An 11580-nucleotide genomic window follows, 5' to 3' on the forward strand; every position below is an offset into this window, starting at 1 on the left:
TTGGTTTTCTCTACCCCACTAATTATCTTTTCCTGTCAAACATTTTAGATGTTTTTCTCCTTAACTCTAATGATTCTCTTTTCTCAATCCACCACCAACTTTATGGTGTCCTCAACACTCCATTAACATTGTCCTTCACAGATAGTAATTTCAAAACTGGACCTAAGGGGTCTGAAGCAGAGCTTTTGCTAAAGCAGTTGCCTAACAGGTGAGAGGCTTTGTTTCTATTGTTATCACTGCAGATGACTGACATACATTTTTGTGAACTTGACATTTTCAACCCTTATTTTATTTGACCTTTTGGAAATATTTGATATTGCTAACTGTTTCCTGAGACTTATTCTTCTGTCTTCTGGAGCAATATTCTCTTCAAACTTTTATGTTAATGTTTACCTATTTCTCAGGGGTTTTCTTGACATCTTTATTGCAGTACAATATATCGGTGATCCTCAAGTTTGTCTAGTATACATTGTCTTATTCTCAGCATCTCTAGATGACAGGAGCCCATGATACTTTCCAGATTCATCTACTTATCCATCAAGCAATCATAGCCCCTGACCTCAGCTTTCCTGAGTTCTTCTAATAACCTGCTCAAATCTAATTTTCCTAACTAGGTGTCTTCATTGACACATTCCCTAAGGCCTTTTTTGTTCCTTTCTTATCTTTGAATCTGTGATTATCCAAACTATGTTACTTATTGTTCAAGAGAAAAATCAGACTATCACACTGACTCAATTTTTAGTAATATTCTGATTGTTTAGCATTACTTAGCCACATCCACACCACCTTTTCCTATAACAAGTATGGACTGGCCACCCACCAAGTGAAAGAGACTCTGATAACATTTTGAAATAGAGTTGGATATCATGTTTGCTCTCAAATTGCTTTTGGGCTCAGTATGGCAGAGGCAGCATAGTGTATTCAGTGAGTGCTTCAGGGAAGGGGAGTCTAAACAGACTGATGTGAAAGAAACAAAAGAAACTTGACCGAGGCAAGTCTTCAGTGGAATGACAGTAGATGGATGGTAGAATGAAGATTAGCTAAAGGAAGGATAAGATAATCCAAGAAAGAAGAGCCCAGGCAATGTAGCAGTTCCACTTCTAGGTTCACTCACAGTCCTTCCACTTTCACTGCAGGCCTACTGCCCCAAACCATAATGCAGAGGCTCTATGTTTCTCACCAATATCAGTAAAAATGGTTCCCAATGGGGCTTATCGGCCTCTATACCACCTCTCTTCAGGCAGGCCTTCACTGTGCTTCTTTGCAATGCAATGCACTGAGTTTCTCTCTCTCTTCTACCTGAAATTAATCAATGGGTCCCGTTTGTTTTTATTTGCATCAAAAGGCACAATGATTTAGCTCCTCACAAGCCTGACAGATCCAATGAGTGACTATCATCAGTCGCTGTATTGACTGTTCAGTTTTCTGGATGTGCCAATGTCCCTATCAACTTGATCCTTTACAGATGTCGACTCCTCCCCACTAGGAATTGCTTTTTTCCAGCTGCTTGACTGCTACCCACTCACAAATTCATCAACACCCTGTGTACGTCGGGTTTCTTTAGATGCGCAGGCAGATTTAAGCACTGCATTTTTATGTTCTACAGCAACTTATGCATTTATTTATTATTACATATATCACATCATAACTACTTACTTCTCTATTTCTCCACATAAACTTTGAGTGTCTTGAGGAAAAGGAAAATGCCACATTCATCTCCATATCCCCAGTGCTCAAAACAGTCCCTGGCATATTCATAGGTACTGAAAATATTTATTGAATAGGCATGAATGAATTAATTAATATTAGATACTTCCCTTGATTAACGAGGAGAAGTTGTGTTCTGAGGCTGAGAGAACATTTCTTTCCTACAACTCTAAGCAGTCAACATGAATTTATCAAGCTTTCTCTACATGGTATCCACTGTGCTGACTGCTAGTACATCAAGGGTAGAAAATACAGTCCCTGTTCTAAGTACTTGACTTCCATGGGAGAAGACAGATATGTGAACAGCAAATTTTAAGAGAATAAGGAGATTTAATACTGTAAAAATAAAAAGAGAGAGAACTAAATGATTCTGGTTACAGAGAGAAGACTTCCTAGAGACAACCAAGGTTATACTCAGGCTGAATAGATAGAAGTATGAGATGATGATTTCAGGCCCAGGGAATTACATGTGAAAAGTTACAGATGGCAATGAAAGCAAAGCCATTCAGAAAAATAAAGATCAGTCTGGATAGACTGTAGACTCCTGTGAGAGTTAGTAAGAGGTGAAATTATAAAAGGCCCTAATAGCCCACAGGGATTACAGCAAGAGACAGCACAGATAAGGTTATGTTTAGCTGCCAATTGGAGAATATGTTAGAGGATTGAGGAATGAAAGCTGGAGAGATTAGAACATAGGCAATTGCTGTCATTCAGGCTAGAGCTGATGATAGTACCCCAGGAACACCTGCCTCTCCTTCCTGTAATCATTCTGTGACCATTGGTGAGAAATGTCCCTAAGCTCTGAAGGGCCTTGGAAATGTCAATAAAGCAAAAACGCATTGGAATAAGAGCCATAATATGCTGGCCAGAGCAAGCCCTATATCTGATTTCACCTGAATGCCAATTTAAATAAGTAATACAATTCCTTATAAGACAAGGTACGAGGAGCTCAATTTCAGAGAATGACACATTAATAATTAGGCCTTAGCTAGCCAGAGCATAGAAATGAACAGGTTGTAAAATACTGTGTGAGACCACAACAATACAAGTATGTACCACATGCAAGAAAAAAAAAATCTGGTCTCAATAGTTTGCTGAATAGCAGCTGAAATGACTGGCAGTAAAATATGAGTCTTTTCAATTGGACAAAAGTTAAATTCAATAGGGAGGCAATATAATTCCAAAAGGGAGCTTCTATTCATGTACTTCCTGGTTATGGAATGGATGAAAAATGAGGCTTCCCTGCATTTTACAACATAGCCTAGCTTGGGCATCTAGGTTGAGCCTACTCTTCCAAGTTTCTATTGTCATTTTGCTTTCTTAGAATCTGGCTCCAAGTCCTTCCCTTAAAGGAGAAGCCACATACACAAAGGCCAAGGCAGAATTGTGGCGCAGCAGTACAAATACATCCTACAACATTTTTTTTTCAAAATAACTGTTATTGGAAGAAGAGTTCCCCTCGACTTCTCCACTGAGTCCCATATTTCAGTGCCTTACAGTGTTGCTTTCCCTTGTATCCATAATTGAGAAAAAATGAATTCAAATATCATCCAAGGCCCTAATGTTGTAATATAACCAGTCCTCAGCTATAAATATTGGGTTCTGTATTATGAAAATGAGAGTTTCTCTTGTCATGTATTATCAAGTGCAAAAATGTACATTTTGGAGGCACAGCTTTTCTATAATCCCCCAGGCACTCAATTAGATGCTGAAAATCTGGCATGAGATCCTAACTCAGTACTATTGACTCCATATGAGTTGCAATATATGCACAGTATTACATATTCAATAAGGAAAGCCCATAGAAAGTTCTGCATAGCTCTACTTCCTAGTTATCACTCCATCTCATCTACCTTTTAAATTTTTCTAATGGCCATTGCCATGATTCTCTTTACTAGGGACTGCAACTGGCTGCCTAGGGTCTTTCCCCATTCAACCCTTCCACCACATCACACCCAGAACATTGCTCTTAGAACATAAAGTAAAAGAATCATGACTCCCTCCTACTGCAGGAAAGGGTACTCTGATTGGCTACCCAAACCAAATGATTAGCACTGAAAACATATGTACAATACAGACTACGTGGCTTATACTTATGTATATAACAACAACTAATGAAAGCAGAGACCACGAATTTGAAAAAGAACAAGGGAGGTTATATGAGAAGATTTGGAGGGAGAAAGGGAAGGAGAAATGATGTGATAATATAATTTCAAAAAAATAAAAGTAACTTTTAAACATCCATCACAGAATTTCTAGTGCTATCAAAATAAAACCCAAGCCCCCTGCCCCTGGTGGGCTGGCACTCCTCTGTCCTTTCTTCCCTAATCCTTCTCCTTCTTCTTTTCACACTGTGTTCTAATCAACGCATTTCACCTTTCTAGATCTTGAACATGTTGTCTCTTATTTCTGAATGTTTAGGGGCATTTCATTTTTCCCTTTAGATGTCTTCATGAAAATCTTTTTTTCCCCCCTTGAGAAAGACATCTCTTCTCTAAATTTACAGGTTTCTTATTTTATTGTTGTGAGTATAACAGTATATCTTAATTGTATATTTAATTGTCTGATCCTCCAGCTAGATTGTAACAGCCCAAAAAGGTTTTTAGCTTTGTTCATTCTTGCATTTTTTTTTTGCATCTACCATAATAGCCTGGATGTCAATGTGTTAAGTGGATGGATGGATGGATGGATGGATGGATGGATGGATGGATGGTTACACTGATGGATGCACAAGTAGCTAAGTTGAGAAATAAGAAAAAATGAAATACAGAGAGAGCATGAACATGTATAGAGAATATAAAATAGGTGGTGCCTATACCCCTCTCTTAATAAAAATGACACAGAAAGCCCCGTGGCTAGTACGTTTTAAGCAAGATCTTTCAGAATATTAGCTATTACTGATAGTCAAAATAGTACATATTACTAGAAAATTTTACAACTAAATTAATAATTAAAAAATTTAAGGGTGAAAACCATAGTTTGCTAATAAAAACCTAAGGTCTTATTGACATCTTTGGTGTATTCTTAGTCAGAAAAAAGCTTTAGACCTTTGAACAATATACAGCAATTCACTCACATTCATCAGGTCTTATGGTAATGAGTTCAATGGAACTCTTTCTGCCCTCGGGTCCAAGTTCAACACTTATTATTAGAGTTATTTCTGCCAAATCCATAACCTCTGAGACTCTGGACCCTGCCCGTGTTCTAAGATCTATTACACCTTCATGTTCCCCCCCACCATGTCATAGCTGACCTTCCAGTCTTTGGTCTCTTGGCTACCTACATTGGAGGTACCTGATTAATTGGGTTTCTGCTCTTCACCCTTCCTTGTTTGGCCTATATCCAGAAAGGGTCAATAGCTTTAAGAACATGCCTCTGGGCACTAAACTGTGCCAAGATACACAGGAAAGGAATGCCACAGCAGTTGGTCTGCATTAGCATAATTATCTCCTGAATCTACTTTCAACCAACTCATACATTGTCTCTAACCAACCTATTTTTAATCTTCTCTTTATATTTATTATTTCCTTGCAATGTACTCTTACAACCTGATATGGTTCTTTTAAAAAAGACTTTGATTAACATTTTAGTAATGTGATATAGCCTTGAAAAATGTTTGAGTTTGTTCCATGGGCTCTTATTACAAGGAATATACTTCTCTGCTGCCGTAACTGGACATATGCCAGATGTGATATATAAAATATATAATACCAGCATATTAGTTCATTTAGCTAATGAAATACCTAACATAGTGTTCTTATGAAGAAGTTTAATTAGCTTCACAGTTAGTTCAAGTACATGGTGCAAGCCCTCTATCTCAATCTGCAGAGCCTCTATCACAGCAGAGCCAAATGGGGGCAGAATTTATATCACCAAGCAGTGAGTCAAAAGGAGATAGGTGAAAGAGGCTAGAGTTCCCAAATCTTGTTCACAAGTACGTTCAATGGCTTAAGGACCTCCTATTAGGCTCCACTTTCCAATGATGTCACCCTACAGCCAAGTCTGGATCACAATGCATATTATGGGGCCATCAAAGTCATATCTAAACTAGACCTACCCCCAGAAAAAGCAAACACCATGAAGAATGAAAATTATGTTGACAACAAAACTGGAGCCAGGTCTTCAAAGAGTCCTGTATGATGACTAGTAAATAAATGGTGGAATCTTATGGGACAGACTCAAAGTATGGTGTTTACCCATTAGTGCTACCTAAGCACTAAGGCATAATCCCAACATTTATTAAATACTCTGCTTGCACTTTCATACAGTTTGTGTTTAAGATGGTGTCATAAATCAGATATTCAGATATCCCTATGTTTCATATCTTTATTGGGTATTGCCCATTATACTAATTCCTAAACTTAGGCACTAGGAAGAAAGGTTCCTCCTGAGTTAAAACTGTATTTACCAAAACACTGTTTATTTTCTCTCTCATTATCCCATATGAAAGGTACCAACAGCCTGGCTATGACCATATGTCCTTGAATCTCCATAAATGAACTAGAACCCTACCATTCCTTAGATGAACATCGTCTCATTCTGCATTACATGTGGCAGTGAGGAAACATAGCCATCTCCTGCTTCCTTGTCCTATCAGATTCTAGCCTTGCTTCTGGAAAACACAGGAAGGAGTGGATTTCTAGTACAGGAATATACTCCTCTAGAGTGCAAAATATTTCCTATTTATATGCATAGGTCATTCTTATTCACCCTTTTCTAAGGTGGAATGTTACTCTAGTTATTCTGGCCTGTCATCAACATTGTGTGCTAGAAAAGGAGACAGAAAGCATGTCTTTTTGGTATTAGTCACTAGACCAGAAAATCCACATTTGGATCTGACCATGAGGAGAATTTATCATCAGATGATGCTGCACTTTAAGCTAGATTTTTAAAACAAATGACATTGACTTACCCTTTGTGGAACTGAGATGAGTAAACGGCCTTTGCATGCACACAGAGGAAGAAAGCTGGGTACAAGGTCCCTAAGCTGAGGGCTATATTGTAACAGATACAAGTAGTTGGTTAACTAATACTTGTTCCTTATTCATTTACCTAGAAAAGTTAAACACACCATCCGAGCTTTTCATGTCACTAATGGAGCCACAGGATAAAATTTTTGAATAAAAGGTGACAAAGGTCTAAGGACATGTATATAATTTTTTTCTTTAGCTCCCAGGGACTAAACCACCAACCAAAGAATACACATGGAGCGACCCATAGCTCTAGCCACATATGTAACACAGGATGGCCTTGTGGGACATCAGTGGGTGGAAAAGCCCTTGGTCTTGTGAAGGCTAGATGCCCAAGTGTAGGAGAATTCCAGAACAGGGAAGTGGGAGTGCATGGGTGGGTGGGAGAACACCCTCATAGAAGCAGTGGAAGGGGGATGGGATAGGAGGTTTTCAGAGGGGAAACCAGGAAAGAGGATAACATTTGAAATGTAAATAAAGAAAATATCTAATAAAAAATTGGGAAAAACAAAAAGAAAGAAAGAAAATTATTAGAATTCTTTGATACTTTCCCTGACTCCACACTTTTGAGGTAGATGGGAGACTTGGCAATGTGGCTTCCAAGCAATATCAATGGGAAAAACTCTAAGTGGTAGAGTTGTGCGAAACCCCATGTGATCGTGGCCCTAAACAAAGGTCAGCAAAGATAAGCTTCCTGATACCTGTGTAGTGGGAAGCCATTACTCAAATTACATTAAGCTACTGTTGGCTCTGTTTATGATTGTTCACAATTGAGAGCAGAGTGCTATTGAGAGCCCTTTGTGGTATAGTTGAGGTGTCTAGTACCAGTTCCCTAATTTAAAAAAATAAAAGTGAATCATTCCTTGTATATCTCCCTGCTTCCTCAGGTGAAAGTAATTTTCTTTTCAGCCCAGGTGGGCACTAAAGAACTGAACTTTGGTCTTTGTGCTTATATAGGAAGTTCTTTATCTGCTGAACCATCTACACAGCCCCTACCCAACTACATGCTTCATTTCTTAGAAACTGTATCTGCACATTATGTAGGCTTCCTGTTCATGATAAAAACATAGATCTGCTTCCCCCGAAAGCCATCATATGCTTTTTTGTTAAAGTAGGAATACTGAGTTTTCAGTCGCCTTCTGGGTTCTCCTCTTTCCCTTGAGTCCTAATTAACTTTATCTTGATGGCTACTCAACAAGACACATAGAATCTTACTGAATTTATTCAAATTTCCTCATTATGATGCTGGCAAATACCATCCCCTTCATAACAATAATTGATTTCTTTTATCTCTTTCTCTTTGCCTTATATTGGAGCATTTGAAATATGACAACAACTATTCTTACATCATATAAACAATGATGCCTTCACTGCCTCTTTAAAAAAGACTGTTGATTTGTCCTTTTGGGAAAATTACAACTGGAACTGGGAAGAATTTGCTTCTAAGTACAAGTTGTAGACTAATGGCTTTCTCCTATCAAGGAAAATAGATCCTCTTAGAGTAACCTTCTGCCTTCTACTTCAAATTTATCCTACAACTTGAGAGGAAGAATGGATAAAGAGGAGCAAGTTTTCAGGAGTTTACCAAATAAAGGGAAAGGAATTTATTTGACTTTTAATACATTGAAAGAGTGGTAAAAAGCTGCTAAATTAAAAAGAGATTCTCCTATGAGACTCGGGTAAATTTCTATTTACTTCCTGAAAAGGGGAGAATTGTATATAAGGACAACTGTGCCTTTATAAAGAAAATATAATATAATTTGTAAAAAATAAATTAAAAAATAAGTTTAAGGACAATTTAGAAGTAAATATTTTACATAACAATAACCTAAGAAAAACATGCTTATTCTTACCTAAATCAGAAATTAAAGGATTACAAAATATAGAAAAGTTAATTTAGCAATTTTCTAAGATCAGTGAGACCAAATTAGCCTTCAGGTCCTGGCACCTTGTTTTACAATGGTACAATCTTGAACAACGGTAAAGGCTTCCTTGTGGGGATACTTTGGACCTTTTTCCAAGGGGAATACAAGAAGTCTGCATTAAGCCCTAGTAAGAAAAGAATCATGACAGTTTATTGACTTTGTATTTAATCATTAATTTATTCAGATATTTAATTAGTTTCTACTTGTGCAAGGGATTGAAAGTGGAGGTGTACATCAGCTACAAAAAGCCTCAAACCCCTTGCCCATGTGGAGCTTCCATTTCTAGTCATGGTAAAAGATTATACAAACAAGGAAAACTAGAGCTGACACTACTGCATACTGTGCAAGGTTGTGAGGTGAGCTTTTGACAGGCAGATCCTCACATTCCACAGACCTACTGCCTAGCAAACTCTGTGTGAGAGGAAAATGAGCCATTTGCATATAAACCTACCTGACCAGTTCTATGAGTCAGCATCTCCCACTAAATGAAACCCTCAATGGTAAGTAGTAGAAGTTAAATTTCCCAGTATCACCTATATGGTCATGGCTTTAGCTCATGGAGGTTAAAATGAAAGAGAGGAAAGAGGGCAAGCAACATGTACTAGAACAAGCAACACTATAAAAGCATACAAGGGAAAACCCATATACAACAAATGAAGCCACTGTGGTTTCAGATAAGGGCTGGTATCCTGGGTAGCTGCTGATCCATCTTTTCTGCCATTTACCTGTCGTTCACTTGCCCACATACATTAGTTCATGTGTTTATTTACCTGTGTGTTCTATAAGGGGAGAGGAATTTGTACAAAGACAAGTAAGCTTTGCTAGCAGGGAAGAGTTACTCTGGTAGAAGACAGACTCATGTGCCAAATCTTCTGGTGTTTACTCAATAGACTTGTCAATACAGTGGATTCCTAGGAAAACAAACCAAAACTGTGACATAAACCATATTTGTCTCAGCCCAGGCTCTTTTTCTTCTGCTGAATTTGTTCATGTATTTGCATTTCCTATTTAGCATATTGGTCTCAGTTCAGTTTCCCAAGTAGCTGGTCAGCACATCAAAGTCTTAAAACCAGAAATCTTGCTTCAAGTCTATTGACATGTTTTTGGCATGACTGATGTTGAAATTCCATGAAATTTTATGATAATCCCTGAGGAATCCATGAACATATGTCCTGGAAGCCTATTCCCTATAACATTTCTTCAGGACAAGAACTAAATAACATTGAGGTTCCACCCTTCTACCATCTCTGCACTCCTTTCAAACTCATGACCTCTTCATTTTACTTATTATTCACACACACACACACACACACACACACACACACCACTGAGTCCATTGCTAATATCTATATGTTATTAGGATTGAGCACTATGGGTTTGGATATACTTGAAGAGGACAGATTCTCCCTCTTCTAGAAGCTATTGATTGCCTTAATTCTTCTTCTGTGAGTGGAGCCTTATGAAATTTCCCCATCCACAATGGCAAGTTTACTAGTGTACTAATTATGGATATCATATTATTTTGGCGACCATATTGTTGAGATTTTATGAAAGCAACTTCCCTGTCACATATAGTAGATGGTGCCGTAGAGAGCATCCAGTGCTCTGACTCTTTCAATCTTTCTGCACTCTCTTCTGTGCAATTCTCAGAACGTTATTTGTAAGGAGGGTCTATACTGTACATTTATCAGTTCAGTTTGAGAATCCTATGGTCTCTTGCTTTCTGAATTTTGACCAGTCACAGGGGTTCTGTAATAGTCTCTATCTCCTGAAAAATAGTGGTTTTATATAATGAGGGTTGAAAGCTACATCTACCTGTGAGTGTAAGGATACATATTTACCATACAATTGGAAATTATACTGGTTTAAGAGAGTAGAAGTATGGACATAATAGGAAGATTTTCTTTGTTGGTCTATTGTAGGGATTATATGAATACAATACACATGTATGGAGTTCTTAAAAGCAAACCTAAATTATATAATTCTCCCTAAAACAAAAAAGGAGAGGAAAGAGTAAAAGAGCGAAGAAAGTTAGAGATAGAGGAAGAAAGAGGGAAGAAAAATAGCAAGGAGAAAACTGAGCAAAATGATGGAATACTTTTTAAGCTCACCCTCTGTTTAGCCCACCTTGAATCCCTATGACACACTTTCAGGTCTGCTTTACAGCAATAGGAGAAATTCTGTGAAGTGGAGATTTATAACATATGACAAGTCAACCCAGATCCTTATGAAACTGGAAATGAGTCAGCAACATTAGAGCTGTTTGAAATGCAGGGCCTTTCAGAGTGAGGGGGAGAAATCTGCAGGAATTTCACGGAAAATATTTTACTCGAAAAATTGCTGAGAGCTCTTCAGAGGCAAAGTGCTGGATGGATTTTTATTTTCCACAGCCAGGTGGTAAATGACCCAAGGCTTTGCAGACCAAGATCAGATAGCTGACGATAGGAGCACCCGGTCAACATGGAGATGTTTAATTGCCTGCCCACAGTTTTTCCTAAAATATAGCTAAACTTCAATGGCCCTAGCCCTCTTAAAGAAATAACCCATAATCCAAAAGAATACACGCCCTTGATGCACAGGTTCCTGGCTTTCTTTACCTTATATCACCCCAAATATCAGCCAAATTAAAAAGAAATATATTTTTTAATGATCAAGTTTTTATTTTCTTTGAATTGTTCCTATTGCTATGCATAATAAAACAGTAGGTCTCCATGTATTAAATATTTGCATATCTATATGAGACACAGTCCTAGAAATGTACAGACCATGTTCTGATTTTCACAGAAACTCTGCAAAGGCCAATCTGTTTTAAAGCTCAAGAAGTTGCAGTTGGTCAGGATCTGAGCTTGTCGAAGTTAACACAGTTCATATGTGACGTACACAGAATCTGAGCGTGCCTGATATTTAACCATGGCACTGCTTCTACATCCCTTCCTAAGACCTCATCCTTGATGTCTATGATTTGCTATCTCTGGAAA

The sequence above is a fragment of the Mastomys coucha genome, unplaced genomic scaffold (assembly GCF_008632895.1).
Source record: "Mastomys coucha isolate ucsf_1 unplaced genomic scaffold, UCSF_Mcou_1 pScaffold22, whole genome shotgun sequence".
NCBI classification, from domain to species: Eukaryota; Metazoa; Chordata; class Mammalia; order Rodentia; family Muridae; genus Mastomys; species Mastomys coucha.